At 35.6% G+C, this 21,257-nt stretch overlaps 1 protein-coding gene across 12 annotated transcripts in view; it reads left to right on the top strand.

The window, feature by feature from the left end:
* The window catches only part of LOC150105365 (uncharacterized), a 521,942-nt gene that overhangs the window by 350,713 nt on the left and 149,972 nt on the right, over positions 1-21,257 (top strand). The window lies entirely within an intron of this gene.

Here is a 21,257-nt window from a genome sequence, read left to right on the forward strand (position 1 = left end):
CACTAAAATTTGTATGAGACTTTAGGAAGCTCTGTCCCAGCATTCCAACAGTTGTTGGATGGGTGGCCAAGTTTGAAACTGGGCATCCCGGGATAACAGATACCCTCAGGTCAGGAAGACCTTCCACAGCGATGCAGTGCATGCCATGATCTTTGATGAGATGAATACCAGCCAAAAACATTGCAAAGACTAGGGATATCCAGGGAATTAATTGGATTCTTTATCCTTTAACATCTAGACATGCAGAGGCTCTCAGCAAAGTGCATCCCCAAATGTTTGAATGCCAACCAAAAGAGAGAACATCTGCTGTCATCTCAAGGGGTTTTGGGTCATTTTGGGAAATCATCTGCAAATTTTTTGGCTTGTATTGTGACTGTTGATGAAACATGGCTTCATCACTATGACCCAGAAACCAAAAAACAGTCAGTGGAGTGGAGACACAGGTTCTCCATGGCCAAAGAAGTTCCAAATCCAAAAGTCAGCAAGGGGAAAGTTCTTGCCATTGTCTTTTGGGATATGGATGATGTAATCCTTACCAAGTACAAAAAAAAAAAAAAAAAGATGGAACTGTTACAGAAGCAGTTTATTCAACATCTCTGAAGGAATTGAAGGAGGTACTGAAGGAAAAACGTCACAGGAAACTGAGCAGAGGCGTATTGCTTTTGCAGGAGAACACACCTGCTCGTGAAACCCAATAGACAATACACAACTTGGACTTTCAGTGTCTGCCTCACCCACCCTATTTGCCAGACCTGGCTCCATCTAATTATTTCCTATCCCCAAATTTAAAGGAACATAAGTGTATTACAGACTGCAAGTTTTTGGACATGTTTGAATTTCTCACAATGGTGTTTTTAGAGGATCTGGACAATGCATCATAAAATATTCTACAGTACATCGTGAAATAGTATATGGAATTTCAGAAACTTCTTTGGTATATATCAGTGTAGTTTTAAGTTTAGGACATTCTGCATACAATATTTTTTACTAAAATCCATTTACTATGTTTATTCATTCATAATTTTGAAGAAGCAATCTATATCTGCTTGTTATTTTTAATCCTCTTGTGTTAATGATAATGCTGTGTCTTATGGTTGCAAATTTATTGCTGGTCTGTGGGTGCAAAATGCATGTAAATGCTTTGTATATGTAGGAGTTCATTTGCTGTAAATGATATGGATAAACTGCTGTCTCTTTTATTATCAGTATGGTGAGAAATGACAACTGTTCCTCCTCTTCCATCCCATCCCGCCTCTCTCTCTCTCTGTCTGTCTCAGTTCCTACATGCTATCTTTAGATATCATTAGTTTAAGAATGGCTCAAAGGTGTTCTTCTAAGTCACTTAATCAAACAGTTAAAATGTATCAAAGTAGAACCACCACATGTTTAGTTTCAGTGCAGCATCATCAAAAACTTTTGACTATATTATATTTCTGTTTATAGTACAGATGAAGAGCCAGTGTCTCATGGCATCTGCCTAGAAGATATCAAGTATATATGAATGCTGTGCTATCTGTCAGCAAATTGGTGGAAAATTGAGCGAGCTGACTGGCCCACCTTCTCTATTTTAGTAGAATTCAGTTCTCTGATAGTCGGCTCACTTTCTATCAGTAATGCAGTCAACCATGACAGTGTATTGCAAAAACTGAAACAACTAGATTTCCTAAAACATCTATTTGTAGATACCTATACAGCTTACACATGTTGAAAAAATATAGAATTTTATTCAAAAACTCCTATATATTTCATACAGTGTAACATGGACATCATCAAGGCTGGTAACTACATTTAAAACATGAATCATAAGAATGAATCACGCTGCATGGCTCATTCATATGAGTGATGTAGCATGTACTTACTAACTTGTGCCTCAGTCATAGCTGAGTTGACAGGCATTCAAAGAAACAATTGTAGAAGTTTGTGTAGATTTTAAAAAAAATAATAATAAAATAAAATGTAAATAAATAAATAAAAAATGTACAGTTAACAGTAATCGCTTCCCAAAACTTGGAGATTGGCATTTAAGGCTGGGATGATTTCATAGCATTTCACATGTTTCAAGGAAAAGACAACCAAATTGAATCTGCCAGAATGATGAATCTTTGTCTGGCTCCAAAGAACTGTGTGCCTAGTGTCAGTAGCATGAGATGCAAGGATAAACTTTGTTGGATTCCATAAATGCAATTTAGCCTTAATGTTCTTGAAATCTAATCAAAATTAGATTCCAAGTGGTCAGTCTGTCAAAAATAGCAAAATAGTACGAAGAAAGAAGACAGTTTCCAAGCTGTTTTGAAGAAACCATGTAGATTGAATTTGTGAAGACTCTATACTTTTTGCTCACAAGTTCCTTTAAGGTAGGGTATTGGAATTCTTTTCACATTGGATTGTAATTTGGTCAACAGCAGTAATTTTTTGAATGGTAGTTTCATTGTATCCATTAGACATCAGATTGCTTTTAATTTTATTCATTTCATCTAACAAAAGGGAATCAGAACAGCAAAGCATATGATTTCTGTGTACCAGAATTTTGATAATGCCTATGCTTCTGTGATGAGTGGTGGTGTGAGGACAGCCAGCAAAGGTTATTTTCAAAAACTGAAAATTCAACACGACCACCTATAGTATTTCAAATTATTGAGGCATCCAACAACCAAATACTCTGACTGTATGCCAATCTCCAGGTTTTGGGAAGTGATTACTATTAATTAGCTATTCATTTTTTTTTAATTCCATTTATTTTATTTTCATTTAGTTTTTTTTTATCTACTCAAACTTTTACAGTTGTTCCTTTTAACTCTAATAGTGTAATTCTTGTCATTGACTCAGCTGCAAACCTGGGCATGAGCTAGCAAGCACATGTTACATGACTCATTCTTATGATTCATATTTTGAATGTAGTTACCAGTCTTTCTCCCTGATTATGTCCATGTCCATGATGAAATATATTGGAGTTTTTGAATAAAATTCTCTATTTTTCTATGTGTATAAGCCTCTATAAATATGTCTAGTACATGTCCCTCAAAAGAATTGATTACAAACCTAAAACATCTAGTTTCCACATTTTCCTATGCTGTGGTAGAATGATGATTGCACAGAAACCCAAATAAGACACATCCATCATCAGTGCCAGAAGGAATCCTGGATCCATTATACATCTTCTATAACAAGGTTAACCAAGAGCAAAGAAATATGGGATGAAATCCAGAAAATGCAAGGTAGGTACACCAACCAGCTCTCTGTCCTTGCACATAATGAATGCACAATTTGTCAAACCAACAGCAATTGCCAACACACCTGTGAATATTTTTGCTAAAACATCAGCTGCATCTTATTCATTCCTTGAGCTCTTTGCTCAAAAATGCAGAGCAGAAAAACAAATTCCATTTTCTTCAAACAGTACTGAAGAATATTACAACAGGCAATTCACAAAAGAAGAAATGAAAGCTGCTTTGCTTAAATGTCACCCAACTACTGTTGACCAGATAACATCCATTATGAGATGGTTAGACATTTGTTGCCATCAGCCATGAATCAACTGCTGCATCGTTCAGTTCTCAATCCAGAAACCTGTTCTCACAGAATCCTCTGTGAGAAAAGGTTTCCAGATACCTGACAAAAGGCTAATATCATTGCCTTTTTAAGCCAGTGAAGATAAGTCCCCAAAAACTATTGCCCAATTGTTTTAATCTGCCTGTGCAAGATTCTGAGGGGGGGGGGGGGCATGGTTAACTCTTTTTCATGGTTTCTGGAAAGAAACGATCTGTTTTTCCAGAATGCAATTTGGTTGCAAATATCAGTTTACAACATCTAGTCCAGCTGGAAGCTTCCATTAGAAATGCATTCCTAAAACATGAGCACGTAGTATCAGTTTTCTTTGATATAGAAAAAATAAACATACAACACTGGTTGGAGATTTGGAATATTGAAAGATCTACACAGTTTTGGTCTCAGAGGGAATCTCCCTCTGTTTATCAAGAACTTTTTATCCAGCCAAATCTTCCAGTCTGAGTTGGAACATCTCTCCTAACTGTATACCAAAGAGAAGATTCTTCAGTACTGTTTGAAGAAAATGGAATTTGTTTTTCTGCTCTTCATTTTTGAGCAATGAGCTCAAGGAAAGAATAAGAAAGAGAAGGTCCCACATGGTTCAATTTTAAGTGTCATGAGATGGTCAGACATACGATAGTTGTCTGACCATCTCATGACATTTACTATACTGCTACTTACGATAGTTGGGCAATTATGTCTGTGCAAGGTTGAGATACAAGGAGAAAAAAAGGGTTTTGAGATCACTATGGTGTGAAGTAGTGGTTGATAGAATGAGATAATTGGTGGCAGGCCATGGAAGGTTTGAGATGAATATATAGGCAACTTGGCTTAGTGAACAAGCAAAGGGTGATCATTAGATCGATTTCAAATATGACAATATTGATTGGATTGAAGAGATAGCATCAGAGATAAGGAGAATGAATTTCTTGAGCTCTTAAGGGACAACAATCTTAGGCAGTACATAACGGAGGAGCACATGAGGGTTAAGTGTCTTAGATCTGGTTATATTATTAGAAGATGCAATTATGAATGGAGTCTAATCTTCCCCTGGTTGGAGAGAGTGACCATGAGGTAATCAAATGGTTTGCAGCCAGCCACATGAGAACTTCTATAAAGAAGGAATATATGTGGAAATACAAGAGTGGTTATTATGGAAATCTTAGGAGACAACTGGGTGCTATAGTGTGGAAAGAAGAGTTGAGTGGGAAGGATATAGATGCTGTATAGGTATTAAGAGCTGATTAATAGTAACAATGTATGAGTTTATTCCAAAAGTTAAAAGGCTAAACAAGGTAGAAGGATGGATGAAGATATTTCCTTAGTTCCCTTGTACATGGCTTTGATTAGACCACATATGAATTATTGTGCAGGGGGGGGGGGGGAAGAGGATGTATTGAATTCAGAAAAGGTTTACTAAGTCATGTCTATGGAATGTCGGGTATGAGGAGAGATTGAGGGAATGCAACTTACAGACCCTTGTGAATAGAAAAAAAAGAAGGGGATATGATTGAGACATATAAGTTGTGAGGGGTTGTTACCAGATTAATGTGTGAGAAGATATTTCATAGAGTAGAGGCAGGCAAGGTTAGAACCAGAAGCTATTCATGAAAGCTGTATAAGGAGGGTTTGAGTAGGGAAGTGAGAAACAGGTTCTTTGCATGTAAAGGGATTGGTGAGTGGAATGCATTGCTTGAAGGTATGGTGAGTTTATGCAGAAACTGTGAATAGGTTCAAGGCATAACTCAATGATCTTATGGCATGAAAAAGTATATACCTCCTGTGATGAGTCTTTTGACTTCACGCAGGTCAGATTTTTTTATTTATTTTTTTATTTTTTTATTGTTCTTTCAAATATTTACATATGTACAATGATCATCTATTCAGTATATTATTTTACACGGTTCAGCACTTTGTGCTACTTATAATGAGATTTAAATTGTAATGATGATAACAGTCTTTTTTTAATTTTTATATAACAATCATAATAATAATTTAGAATTATATTGTTCAGAGTTACATAAGTTGTATAATATTACATGTTGTGGTTTACTATTTTTTTTTTTTTTTTTCAAGTTTGAAAAGGTGTGATTATACAACAGTATTTACACATATGCAATCTGAATATTATGTGTCCTTATTTTCACAAACATACAGTGTAAACTCATGATTTACTTTTAAGATAATTTTTTTTTTTTTTACATTGCATACATTTGTTAGTTATTATATACATTACATACATTTGTTACAATTATTATATACATTACATTCATTTGTTTACATATGATACATTACTTTACATTTGTTTACATGTGATATTTACATTACGTACATTGGTTTACATATAATACATACATTGGTTTTCTTGTGATACGTACATTACATGCATTTCGTTACATATGATACATCTTGGATGAGAACTAATTTTTTTTTCCTTTCATCCTCGAAGCTTAAATGTAAGCTTATCTGAGGATGACACCAGTTGGTTATTATATAATAGATTTAGTTTAATCCTTTATCCCAGTGAGAGCAAACAAAGTTTGCGCCTGAAAATATCTTCAGGACTAAATATAGTGTTATACTATCTTATCCAGTAAGTAGTGCAACACCAAGGCAACTCGTGGCAAAGGTGGAGCAAGCTACCAGGCACTTCTAACCCAGTATCTCCCATAATGCAAAACACATTTCCTATGTGGATATGTATACTGTTATGCATTAAAGGGATTGGCCATCTACCCAGACTAGTTTCGACCTTTATTGAGGTCTCTTCAGTGGGAGCCAGGCCCAGAGCTGGAGATACCAGGCAGAAGCCCAGGCAGAAGCAGTAGCAAGTCATCTGTGCCTATGGGAGTTGCCAAAAGGTTTATCACCTTTTTTAAAAATTACTCTGGATTTAGAGAAAGATGTTGAAAATTTATTTATCACTAGGTTAGACTATAATAGATTTAGTTTAATCCTTTATCCCAGTGAGAGCAAACAAAGTTTGCGCCTGAAAATATCTTCAGGACTAAATATAGTGTTATACTATCTTATCCAGTAAGTAGTGCAACACCAAGGCAACTCGTGGCAAAGGTGGAGCAAGCTACCAGGCACTTCTAACCCAGTATCTCCCATAATGCAAAACACATTTCCTATGTGGATATGTATACTGTTATGCATTAAAGGGATTGGCCATCTACCCAGACTAGTTTCGACCTTTATTGAGGTCTCTTCAGTGGGAGCCAGGCCCAGAGCTGGAGATACCAGGCAGAAGCCCAGGCAGCTTGGCAACTCCCATAGGCACAGATGACTTGCTACTGCTTCTGCCTGGGCTTCTGCCTGGTATCTCCAGCTCTGGGCCTGGCTCCCACTGAAGAGACCTCAATAAAGGTCGAAACTAGTCTGGGTAGATGGCCAATCCCTTTAATGCATAACAGTATACATATCCACATAGGAAATGTGTTTTGCATTATGGGAGATACTGGGTTAGAAGTGCCTGGTAGCTTGCTCCACCTTTGCCACGAGTTGCCTTGGTGTTGCACTACTTACTGGATAAGATAGTATAACACTATATTTAGTCCTGAAGATATTTTCAGGCGCAAACTTTGTTTGCTCTCACTGGGATAAAGGATTAAACTAAATCTATTATAGTCTAACCTAGTGATAAATAAATTTTCAAGTTGGTTATTATGTTTTTTTTTTTTTTTTTTTTTTTTTTTTTTTTTTTTTTTTGCTGTGTTAGGATGCTACGGAATCTATAATTGAGAAATTCGCACGCGCACCCCCCCCCCCCCCCCCACACAATAAATTGGAATGTACTGATGCGTCACTGAACTGGAAGCCTGAGCGAATATATTGTGTTTCATTAAGTTTGTATGGTATTTTGGGTGTGTGTTTCTTGTTCGTAGTATGTCCTTAGAGCTCTTTTCAGGCTATTGTAGTTTGTAAGGTTTCTGTATTCAAAAGGTAATTTGTTTATCATGTCTGGGATGTAGAAGATATTAATAATAATAATAACAACTCAGTAGCTGAACAGCTTCCTCCAGTGGTAATAATGTGCTCTCTATGTGGATTATTTCACCATCTTCTGTGATTTATGTAATATGAGAGTCATAGAAAAACAGTTACAGCAAACCATTGACCATCTCTCTCTCTCTCAAAATGCATGCTTCCAAATGGGTTTAGATTTTCACGGCAGAAAATAGTCTGTGTGCACTTTTGCCATCATGGATGTGATCTTCACCCTGATCCAGAACTTCCACCAGAACAAACATTAATCTCGGTTGCACCAGAAGCCAAGTTCTTGAGGCTCATGTTTAACCAGATACTCATTTTCCTCCCTCACATGGGTATTTGTGAGACTAGTGCTATAAAGCAATAAATATTCTTCACACCTTATCTTCCACCTCTTGGGGTGCTGACAGATGTTCTTTGCATTGATTGTACAGAGCACTGATTAAACTAATACTTGATTTTGAATCCCAGGTTTATGTTTGCTAAAGAGAGTACAGCAATACCTCACATAGTCTGAGTAATCAGTTCCACCGATATCCCCGACTAATCGAGGAACTAAATACATACAAAAAATGATAATTGGTTCCAAAAAAAAAAAATATTCTCGCAGTTTTTCAATAAATAAAACGAGATTAATAAATTCAAATGTCTTTATCAAAAATAATTAAACAAAAAATACGTTTTTCATAATTCATTTTTTATTTTCTAAAAATTGCAATATCGATATCTGCACATTTTTTCCTGTTGTAGCTTTTATGGCTTGCGAAAAGGTGCGGTGCAAATAATAGGCCTTAAATGTTGCAATGACACCGTGATCCCTTGGTTGGATCACGGACGTCGTATTTGGTGGAAGAAAAGTTATATGTACATTTTCATTTAAATCACAAAGACCAGTCGGATGACCGGGGGCATTATCTAAGATCAATAAAATCTTAAAATCTAATCCTTTTTCTCTGCAATAACATTCTGTTGTAGGGCAGAAATAGTTGGTGAACCAATCTTCAAATAAAACTCGTGACCCATGCTTTCTTATTTGAACGCCACAACACTGGGAGATTATTTTTTGATGCATTTTTAAGAGCTCTAGGATTTTCTGTATGGTACGCAAGCATCGGTTTTAATTTGAAATCCCCTGCTGCATTTCCATCTAATAACAGTGTGAGGTCTTTTGAAATTTTATATCCAGGGCATGACCTGGATATAAAATTTCATTGGCTACTATAAAAGTGCGCGATGGCAACTTTTTCCAGAATAATCCTGTTTGATCAACGTTAAATATTTGTTCATCTTTGTAGCCACCTTTTTGTATTATTTCACTCAATTCCTTTGGATATCTTAAAGCAGCCTCTTTATCTGCACTGGCAGATTCGCCAACAATACGAACATTGTGAATACCAGTTCTTTGCTTAAAACGAAAAAACTATGACTTGCCATAAAATTTTCACTAGTTCCCCTCACCTTCATTTTCTGTATCATCAATAGTCTTCAAGTCATTGTGTTGTGTCGTCCTCTTATGTTTTAATGCCCTCTTTCATCTCTTGTACACATATATCTCTTATTTCTATCTTTCTCTCAATAATTCCTTCTTATTACTTTCTTATCACCTTTTAATATCATTTATCTTTTAACTTCTATCTCAATATACTTATTACTTAGGCCGAAATCCTTGATGAGAGTGAAGATGTTGTTCTGTGAGACAAAGAAATGCAAATGGCGGATGCCTATTTCTTTGTCTCAGCACTGGTTCTATCTCCCTTTTCAAATTCAGAGAAAATTTATTTATTAACGCTGCACCACCCTGAATCCTAGGATATGTTAAACATGTAAGACCAAGGAGTTAGAATCCAGTCAGCATTCACTCTTGTCATTTATAAATTTTAAACTTGCAGTCATGACCTGATAATATTTAATTTTCCTGCCTTTCGAGGTTCGCTATATTTTATGAGCAAGTGCAGTAGGATCTAAGTACAGGCAAGACAACATTTATAGTTAAACAAAACATTTTAATTGCAAGTAGAATACATATAATACAGTTTGAAACACTGAGTTAATCATTCAATAAAATTTAGGTACAGCATTAGTACTCTTACATACAGTTATTTATCCTTTCCATAAATTTCTATCTGAGAAACCTAATTAATAACATTCATCACTTAGTCTTGTTGTATCACACTACTCGATCAAATCTCATTCTTAATATATATCAAATTCCATTGACAATCTTCTCTGACAAATCTTATTCAATTTACATATATCTCAGGCCTAATTAAGAACTCTAGTATATCACTCTCTCTAAAGGTACATTCATGAGACAGTATTCTATTTCTTTCTTAATTCTATCACTTAACAGTTCAAAGAGTCTATAGTAGCACATACAATAAATCTTCTTATTCAATTCCATTAGTTAAAAGACATAAAGTTTTCACCTTACCAATTTGCTGGTATGCTACTTTAACCACTTCAGTATCTCGTCAGATATCTACCTATGTTGACTGCTTCACTTCACACTTTACTGGATACTCTTTACGATTTTCCTCTATACTACATATTGGGAGATTTCTGTAGTTTTCCACTATCATGATCTGCTGGGCTTTTGTTTCCGACTGGTAAGTTCCCTTGGTCATTTGGTCGTAACTTCCTCGAACAAAGGAAACCCACGTGGAGGCTCCATACCAGCCGGACTTCCGAGGCACAAGAATACAGCAGCAGGAAAATGCCTAAAAGCCTTGTGCGCAGCGTTACCACTCCTTTTAAACACCGCACCACTTTTCTCATTCGTCATCTGATATCTACGTCATACATTCTCTACGTCACACGGCCCTAAGCGCCGCTCGCGGAATCCTCTCATAACTTTCGTAGCGTCATGGTGGGGGGGGGGAGGCACCGTGCTACATAACAGATGTACCTGTAATCTCACTACGTGTTTCTGAAGTCGGCCATTTCACATTTTGGTTATTATCTCTCACCCAGCAAATGGTTAGTTATTTACATAGTATCTGAGACTAAGCAGCTATACACGAAAATTATAATAAACTTTCACATTACAAAATAAGATAAGATATAAAACTAAAGGTAAAAATTTTATACAAGTGCTTCTACATTTCTGATAAATCATTAATTCTTTTAAGAGAGTGATAGCGATGTTAAGTCCGAGTGAAACATAATTTTCTTTAATATTCTGGTTCACTCCGACTCAACAATTGTAAAGACTTATGCTTTGGCTTGAATTTCCATTTGACTAAGCGGAACTTGCTTTTGAGTTAAGTCTTTGATCCATGTGGATAATAGCCGCTCCATATTTACCATTCGAGTGCTTCTGGTTTTAGTCACTATTTTTGATTAATAAGAAGCTGTAGCCATACCTTGCGATTTGTATTGATCTTTTTTTTTTTTTTGATAAGTTTTCGAACTGATGACTCGCCCATTCCTTTTTCACGGCCTATTTTAGCAAAGGATGCACCTTCTTCATGAAGCTTGATTATATCGAGCTTTTGTTCTAAAGTGAGCCATTTACATTTCTTGGTGACAGAATCACTTTCACGTTTTCTTTTTGCACTCATTATGTAGTTTTTTAAATTGGATTAAAATTTAATTATCACAAATCAACTTTACTGTAGATTTGCACATCGAAAACTGATAGGCATAGAAGTTAATTCAACATTAAAGTTCACAAACGTCCACTGCTTACTCGTACTATACATAGCTTACACATTAAGACGTTGAACATAAAGCCGCGTTTACATTCTCACCGAGTCTAGGTACATACATATACAACAGGGGACCCCCCCCCCCCCCCGAAAAAATCGAAACATCGTATCGTATAACCGCATAAAAATAAACTGCACAAAAAAAGACTTGACTGTATAAAGGGAAAAAACCGAACATTTATGTTTAAAAAAAATAATTTTGTGTACTAATTTTTTAGGATTTAAAACCAGACTGATCGAAGCCGGACTATGCGAGGTATTGCTGTATACTGTGATGGCTAAACTCTCTTCACAATGAAGTCATAAGAATTGTAGCTGGAGCATTTGAGATTTCAGTAATTGATCCTTAGTCTAGATGTTAAGGTAATGAACCACCTTTGTTGCTTTCACATCAACAGCAAACTATGAAAATAAAATCCAAGTCTGAAAGATCTCTTCTAAGCTCTAGATATTGGGGCAAAGTCCCAAGATAGTGAAAGGAGGACAAAATAATTCCTTTGCCAGAAGGAGAAGCTAAGTTTGAGGTAGCAAATTATAGACCAATTAGTATTTCAGGATTGGAAGTAGAAGTATTGGAAAAGATGGTCAAAGAGGGAATTCAGGAACAGGTGGATAAAAATATGATAAGGGAAATGTTTCAACACTTAATACTCTGTGAGGGACAGCGTTGATTTGAAAGTTAGGTCATGCCTTAGTAATCTTTTAACTTTTTATAATAAGGTTACAGCTGAGTTGGATAAAGGGATTGGCTACATGATCATATTACTAGATGTTGCAAAGACATTTGACATGATATGAAAATGGAACTCTATTATGCAAACTGCAGCAATTGGGGATGGATGTGAAACTGGTGATATGGATAAAAGGGTGGCTCATGGTACAGATAGCAGAAAGTAGTATATGGAAGAGCAGAATCCAGAAGAAGGCAGGCTAGTGGTGTGCTGCAGGGCTCTGTGCTCGGACCACTGATGTACATATTAATGTACATTAATTTGTACATAAATGAGATAGTAAATAATTTGAAGGGAGATATTCAGTTGTTTGTTGTTGATGATACAAAGTTGGAGGTTAATAGTTAATCAAGGTGTGTTAGCTTGCAGGATGATTTGAACAGACTGACAGTATGGGCGAAACATAATAAATGTCAATTTAATGTTGAAAAGTGTAAAGTTATGCATTTAGAGATACAGCAATTTCAAGCTGTGTACCACATTGAGGGAACTGTACTCCAGGAAATTGATGAAGCCAGGGATTTGGAAGAAGTAGTAGTAGTAGATAGAGAGTCAAAGGTTAGAGAGCATATTGCTAAAGTAAGCAAGGTAGCTCACAGGATTACTTGATTATTGAAGAACACATTAACAAACAGAGAAAAGAGAGTTATCATTCTTTTTTATAAAGCCTTCATATGACCAAATCTGGATTACTGTGCCCAAGTCTGATCTCCTGAGTTTCTTGGGGATGAGGAAGTGGTGGAAAGGATCCAGAGACAAGCAATCAAGATGGTGAGTGGTCTGTGGAATGCTCTCTATGAGGATCGATTGAGGGCTTGTGGATTGCAAAAGTTAGTTGATAGGTGAAGAAGCAGGGATATAATAGCACCTTTAAGTTACTTAAAGTATTTTATAGGACTGATGCAGGAAAAATGTGTGAACACTTGGCTAGAAGGAGCAGAACTGGCCTCCTGGGTTTGTTGGGGATGAGGAAGTGATAGAAAGAATCCAGAGGCAAGCAACCAAGATGGTGAGTGGTCTGTGAAATGCTCCCTATGAGAATCTGTTGAAGGCCTGTGGATTGCAAGAGTTAGTTGATTAGCGAAAATGCAGGGATGTGATAGAAACGTTTAAGTTACTTATGGTATTTTATAGGACTGATGCAGGGGAAATGTTTCAACACTTGGCTAGAGGGAGCAGAACAAGAGGTCATCCCTGGAAGTTGGTAAGAGTGTGTTTAGCAAGGGTGTGAGGACTAGATTTTCTGCTTGGAGAGCAGTTGAATGAATGGAATGTTTTTCTTGAGTCAGTTATAAGTGCTTTGTCTGTTAATGATGTCAAGAGTTTGGTCTCTGACAATTAGTCTTAGGACTCCATGGAATAATAATAATAATACGAAGATGAATCAGTCTGAGTTCTAATTCTAATAAAATTATGGTTGACTTAAGAAATTTCTCAATCTGAAATCCCACTGCAGTGTTAAAGCAAAGTTTTATATATATATATATATATATATATATATATATATATATCAGAACTAAAAAAAAATCAGTTAAATCTTGCAAAACTGTGAAACAAACTTTACTTTAGGACAGGGAAAATGGAATTATCTCAAGTTCATATGTTAAGTTTGTGAGAGAGAGAGCCAGTGTGTGGTGCAATTAAAAGAAACTATTCACACTACAGTACTGTGCAACCACAGATGCGAGACCCCTCGACACTTCTGCATATGACAGAAGAAGATGAATCCATTCCGATAATAGGGTAATCAGTGCATTTTGTAGGATGAATGTTTGTTATTATATGTCGGAAAATTAACTTTTCTTTTATGAAAATTCTAGTTTTTAAAGTGGTAACTATTTTGCTTGTACAACAGTTGGAAAATTTTACGTATATAGCACATGATTTTGCATGTTGATAACGAATTTGTACATCGCCTTATTCCTTTCTTACCTTCAACATGAATTGACTCTTCTTGGCATGTTGCCAACCACGGGTCTCACATCTGTGGTCAGACAGTATTTGTATATACTTCTGTTTGATTAAGATCAAACAGATATATATCTTACATGAACCGTTATCAATAGTCTAACTATACAAAAATATAGAACTATGTCAATGATTCAGTGAGATAAAAAGTACACATCATTATTAAAAAAAAAAAAAAAAAAGAGTAGTTTGTTTAAATTATAAATTTAACCTCTTAAAAAATTATATTTCAGAAAAATCAAGAAACATTAAATGACTATCACAGTACATTTGGACAGGGAAAGGGACTCAGAGGAAGATCAAGATCTAGGTAGATTAATGCAGTTGGTAGTGCCTTAAAAGAATGAAATGTAAGATCTGAGAAAATTGGAATCCAACAAATAATAGATTAATTTGTGGGGGGAAAAAATGTTAATAGGAAGCCAGTAATAATGGAAACTTAATAATGGAGTACTATAATAGTATTCTTTACACTCCTTTTGGATGTTTATCAGGAATTTGGTGAGAATGAAAAATTGTAATATATTACAATAACAAGAAAGTTTTGTTTGTGAGTAGTGAATGGGATAAGTTATATTATTGCAACATCATTGATATTGAAACAGAAAGTATATTAAATGATGATACCCATTTGCAAACTTGTTACATCTTACAAATACAAATGACAAATCATGTACAAAAAAAAAAAAACTTAATAAATTTGTATGTGATTTATCCACCTCTGTATGAAACTCTTTCCATCCAAAGAGCATTGTTAGATCTAGAGCACAACTTTTAAAAATTGTCTCTCCACCAATAGAATACCTGATAATTCTCTCCATTTCTCCAGTACCTTGAATCCTTTTTTATTTTATCCAATCTAGTTATTTTATCCAATTTTATCCATTTTATCCAATCTATTTTATTCAATATATTTATCAGAATAACTAGATTTTATCCAATCTAGTTATTCTGATAAATATATTGAAGATGTCAGCTCTGATTGTAACCTCAACCAAGTCACCTTTCCTGCAGATTATCCATCATACAGCCATAGCATCCTATTTCACATTACAGTAGTGCCAAATAGGATGCCTTCTTCATTTCTATTCCTCCATTTGACTACTGCTTTTGCTCATCTGGTCCAAACACTTCCAGTTCTTCTCAAAACCCAGCCTGCTATCCGAACTTTGGCTTTTCAGCAAGTGGGCAAAGGCAGTCCAAAAAAAGAATTCAGCATATTACAAGTGACCCTTAACCAAAACTCTGGCATTCCAGTCATCATACAGTGCAGCATATAATAGCTTCAAAAACGTCAGAAAATCCAAAGCGTGCTTTGAGAGAGAGCCAAATGCAGAAAACTCTTTTCCTGCTTAAATTGGAATTTTTCTTTGGTCCTTCACTAATACTTTTGAGTATAATTTTTGCCTTTCCTTATATCCACTTCACTAACAGCATATATTGGTATCATTTTTTCACTCCAACTTCTGCATTGATGATCAACACAAAGTTAATTCCTCCCACATGTTCAACTTTACTAAGAACTGCTAACAAATGTCTTATCAGCAGAATCCTGAAGAGCTTAGATACAACAAATATCTCGTCCTAATGGCATTCCCCAAATTGTGCTTAAAACTTGTGCTCCAGAATTGACACCTGCACCATATCTTTTTTATATATAGTAGGACATGTGTAGGATATCTATCCTACACATGGAGACAAGTCCATATTCAACCATCCTAAAGAAAAGAAATAAAATCTAGCTATCATCCAATTGCAGCACACCACAGGCAAAGAGTGAATGGTAGGTCAAAAGATTGGAATTTAATAAACAAGCCTTTGTGAATACTTGATCAGATGCCATGGAAATGTTTTGTGCAACTACATGAGACCACCATATCATCTGTCAGTGGACACAAGTTCTGGAAAGATTTGTAAACTCATGTGGTGGTTCTCATTTCCATGGCATTTGATCAGATCTTCACAAAGAACTGCTTATTAAATTCTAATCTTTTGATCTACCATTCACTTAAACATAAATTTCCAATTGGATTGGATCAAAATAGAGTACCTCAGAGCCCTGTGATTAGATCTTCACAAAGAACTGCTTATTAAATTCTAATCTTTTGATCTACCATTCACTTAAACATAAATTTGCAATTGGATTGGATCAAAATAGAGTACCTCAGAGCCCTGTACTTCATCTGCTTTCTGTCATTAACCTCAAATTCTATCCTTAGCTTTGCCAACAGTCATCTACTTTTTTTTCAGTTAGTCATTACCAAACTAGTAATACATACTTGGATTTTTGTGAGATGGGGTCTTTTAAATTTTAGGCAGTTATATGTATGGCTATTTCTCAGAAATGTAATATTTAAATTTGATTTTAAATAATTAATTTACAAGTATCATGCCTGTCAAAGGTTCAACTTCTCATTGATGATGAAATTTCAACATCTGAGGAAAGGAAACAAACCCTAAGAGAAATGAATCGGAGTCTAACATTAAAGTGAGAGGTTACAGCTCGATTAAAACAAACAGAAGAACAAGCACAAAAAAGTACAAAGCTTACATGCTGGACTCGATTGAAATATCGAATTGCTATGGTAACTTTTTTCTAATTAGTATTTTGCATGTAACGGAACATGTGATAAATGAAGAATCAAAAGCCTCAAGTAACGATTTAGTTGTCAAATTTTTAATGAAGCTTGTGCAATTATAACTTTTATTATACACATGTATTCACAAGAATATAGTAATTTTATTACTGCAAATATTTCAACCACAAACTAAGTGGTCATCATCAGTGCATTAGTATAATCACAAGGGGAAGCTACAACAAAGAATGTTGATCCTATTTACAGTGATGAGTCACACGTTGGATACTACCTAGTAGGTGGTTATAGTAAAATAAGATTACTTATTTTTTTCCAAGTTAAAGTCCAAATTTAAAATTAAGTGATTTGAAATAAAATAAAATTTAATTAGATAATGAAATGATAGCATTATATTAATTTTAAATAATAATAATAATTAAAATGGGGTGGGGGAAAATGATTACTTGCCATTTATGAGGATGACACTCTCCCAAATCTTGGCAATAGAGAGAGACAGTTAATTCAATTTAAATTTGGACACTGTAGAAGTGCTACAGCACTCTTTATACCAAAACCTGCACTAATGTAAAAGGTGAGCATTGGACCATAGGATATCATAGTCATTGTCAACTCCATGGTGAGCTAGACCAGATTTTTCAGGTTTATTGTTGCTAATATAAGATTGGTGTTCTTGTAATCATTTTTCAACATCCTGCTTTACCTAAGTATATGTGGAAGTGCTCACATTGAACTTGTTAAACACTAGAGAGAGAGAGAGAGAGGATGTGATTTGTTGATAAGAAAAAAGTAGGAACTAAATTAGAAATTATATATTTTCAGGAGGGATGCTTAAGGGTCAAAGCAGTATAACTAAGAGGAGACCTCCACATAGCCTTTAAAGGAATGTGGAGAACCGACCAGAGCTTCTGACCTAATGTTCAATCCTCACCTTCTCGTGGTGCACCCTGTTAGGTATCTACCTGGATACTGAACGAACGAGGATGGGCTGGCAATTTGGGATTTAGTCGACCAAATTGTATTGTTATTGGTTAAACCAAAATAAAAAATGATGGTACGACATGACAAAATTTCATGGCGGCTGGGGCGTCGCCCGGTTAAACAAGGCCCCCGTTGTTTTCGCCAGGGCGAACAGAGAAAAGTCAGCTACTGGAACAAATCTGAAAACACACCCCAACTCAACACCACCAGAGTTAAAGATCGGTACTATCAACATAAGAAGCCTGAATGGCAAAGAAATGGAGCTAGCTGAGGAATTAGATAAGTACCAGATCGACATAATAGGGGTGACTGAAACAAAAAAGACCACAACTGGTGAGATCTTTCTGAGCAATAATTACAAAATGTTATATTCAGGCAATGACAATCAAGGAAAAGAAGGAGTAGCCATAGTATTCACAAAATACGAGGCTAATCTTCTTGAATGGCAGTCAGTCCCAAGTAGAATAATGTGGGCAAATATGAGAATGGGGAACTGGACAATGAGACTTATTTGTGCCTATGGTCCCACAGAAGGTTCTACTAAGGTAGAAGTGGAGGAATTTTTTTGAGGCTTTAGAAAAAGCAACTGACACAATGAAAAAGGAAAAGTCAGTCCTTGTTGGGGATCTAGATAACAGAGTAGGAAATGATTGTGAGACATACAGAAATATTTTGGGAAAATCTGGAGAAAAGAGCACAGCTAATAATAATAGCAAATATCTGTTGGATTTCTGCTCAGGACATGGACTGGTTATTACTAACACCATGTTCCAACATAAAAATGTGCACAAATTCACATGGAGAGAAGAGTCAAGGAATAAAAAAAGTCTCATTGACTGTGTTATTGTTGATAGTGATGTTTTCTCCCTGGTGCAGGACACCAGAGTGTACATAGGATTTGAAATTGGAAGTGATCACTATTTAGTCCTGAGCAGGATAAAATTGAATTTCATATTGAAAAGAATAACATGTAAGAAAGTTTTAAAGTGAATAAAAGTTGAGCAGCTCTCAGATGTGAACTGTAGACTAAAATACACAAAGATTATTGAAGAAAAAACGAAAGAGTTTGAGAATAGGAATCAAACATTGGAGATTCAGTGGCAAGCCTTGAAGAAAGCTCTGATTGATTCAGCTAGAGAGGCATGTGGTGAAGTTGTCTTCAAGGATAGAAAAATTGGACCTCCATGGTGGACACAAGAAGTTAAAGAGTCAGTGAAGAAAAAGAAGAAAGCATATCAAAAATTCCTGGCAAATAAGTCAGATTGTGCTTTTAGAGAATACAGAGACAAATGTAAGAAAGCTAAACACCATGTAAAACTAGCTAAAAAAGTCATGGGAGGACTTTGGTAAGAACATGGAAAATAAATATCAAGAAGGTGGCAAAATATTCTGGAGGTTGTTGAAGAAGCTTAGAAATGGAGGAAAGAATGCTGTAAAAGGAGTTAGAGATGATAAAGGTGACTTGAAAACTGGAGAAAAGATATCCTTGAAGTATGGAGTAACTTTGAAAAATTGCTAAATGAAACAAGCAGTGATAGCACAGTGGTAAAAAACACTCAACAGGTACACAGTCAGGAATACATATCCATACTTGAAGTAGAAAAAGCCATCAAAAGCTTGAAATTTGGAAAGGCAGCAGGAGTAGATGATATTCGACCAGAAATGCTGAAGTATGGTGGTATGAAAGTCTTACAGTGGCTGCACTGCATAGTTCATAAGGCCTGGACAGAGGGGCAAATTCCCGATGATTGTAGTAGAGCTCTCATAGTACCCATATAGAAAAAAGAGAAATAGAACTGAATGTGAGAATTACAGAGGTATTTCCCTAGTGAGTGTTCCTGGCAAGATTTATGCAAGTATTCTTGAGAAACGGTTGAGAAGAATTGTGGAAGAAAAGCTTGATGAAGAACAAGCTGGATTCAGGAAAACTAGAGGCTGTCAGGATCAGATCTTCACTTTACGACAAATAGTGGAGAAAGCATGGGAATATAACACAGATCTGTATTTAAGTTTTGTCGATCTGGAAAAGGCATATGACAAGTTGCCAAGAGAAAAACTATTCAATATTCTACAGTTATATGGTGTCAATGGGGCATTATATCAAGCAATACTTAGTCTTTATTTGAGTTGTAAGTCAGCAGTTAGAATTGAAGGAAGTACAGGAAGATGGTTTTATGTTAAATCTAGTGTGAGACAAGGATGTACATTATCCCCTCTGTTATTCATTATCTATATATGGATCACATTATGAAGGAAAGTGGTATTAAACATGATATATCAAAATTGGAGATGTTAATGTCAGCTCTTTCCTTTCTGCGGATGATGTTATACTTCTAAATACATCTGCTACAAGTCTGCAAGATTCTCTGACTAAATTGAATAACTGTTTTAATAGATATGGTATGAAGGTCAGCATTAAAAAGACAAAGACAATGAAAATAGGCATAATCATTGAAAATGTCAACTGTGTTGTGAATGGAGAATCTGTGGAACAAGTAAAACATTTCAGCTACTTAGGCACGATTTTTACTGAAGATGGTAAATTAAATATAGAAATAGAGAACAGAATCAGCAAAGCTGGTATGGTGGGAAGTCAATTGAATAAATTCATATGGAATAAGAGAGAAATTAGTCGGAACACTAAATTAGCTGTATACAAGACAGTGTTCAAGCCAGTTTTAACTGATGGATCTGAGAGCTGGGTCAGAAGTAAAACACTTGACCAAAGAGTAGAGACCGCAGATATGAGAGTCCTGGGAAAGATTAGAGGCATGAACAGATGGCATCAATGGCAATATCATATTAAAAACGAGGATATTAGGAAAGAACTTGACATTGTCAGCATCCAGGAATGCGTTAGCAGAGCTAATCTCAGATGGTATAGTCACTTAAACAGAATGGGCAAAGAAAGATTAGCAAAATAAGTATTCTCTGCCAGGTTGGCAGCAAAACGACCCAGAGGAAGACCAAGATATAGGTGGATTGATACGGTACAAAGTGCCTTTGACGATAGAAATATAAGATCTGATAATGTTGGAGTCTTGACAAGTAAAGACTGATCTGGAGGAAAATTGTAGATAGGAAGCTAGTAATGATGTAATTTTTTTCATGTAGTACTATCATATCGTGTACACCCTTTGAGTGTACATGGCAGGAATTTGATGATGATGATGAAGTATCATGCCTTTTATTCCTCAAAGGGAGTAGGCAAAGCTCTTTAGCCTTAAGTGACTTATTGAAGAATAGTAGTCAGCCAAACTCCACCATTAATAATCACTGATAGTTAGCACATGGTTATCAGTGATTTCATAAACATCTGAGATAGAGAGAAGGTCAGCAGACAACTACTGTCATCTCATAGTTCCTGTAATGCTATATATTACTGTCTATAATAAATGTTAGCTCTACAATCAATTTTCTTGTAGGGTCAGTCTTTTCCTAAGATTGATTACTTTGAGTACTGTCTGGAAAAAATTTAAAAAAAAGTGTATTCAAAGTCCTATAGTTGGCCATAGAATCAAACTTATAACAGTGTTTCTTCTCGAGGTCTAGTGCTATGTAATTAAATACCATATTCACATTCACTCTGTGTTCAATTTAAATATCTTATTTAAATTTGCTTAAAGAAGTATAATTTGCTCTTCTTTATGAACTATATTTCCCACTTGAATATTGTTATTAGTTACTTAGCCCAGTGAAAAGCATAATCAATTATTATTAATTTCTGCATTACCTGC

The sequence above is a fragment of the Typopeltis vanoorti genome, chromosome 6, assembly GCF_054136105.1.
Source record: "Typopeltis vanoorti isolate ZY-2024b chromosome 6, IOZ_Tvanoo_1.0, whole genome shotgun sequence".
Taxonomy (NCBI): domain Eukaryota; kingdom Metazoa; phylum Arthropoda; class Arachnida; order Uropygi; family Thelyphonidae; genus Typopeltis; species Typopeltis vanoorti.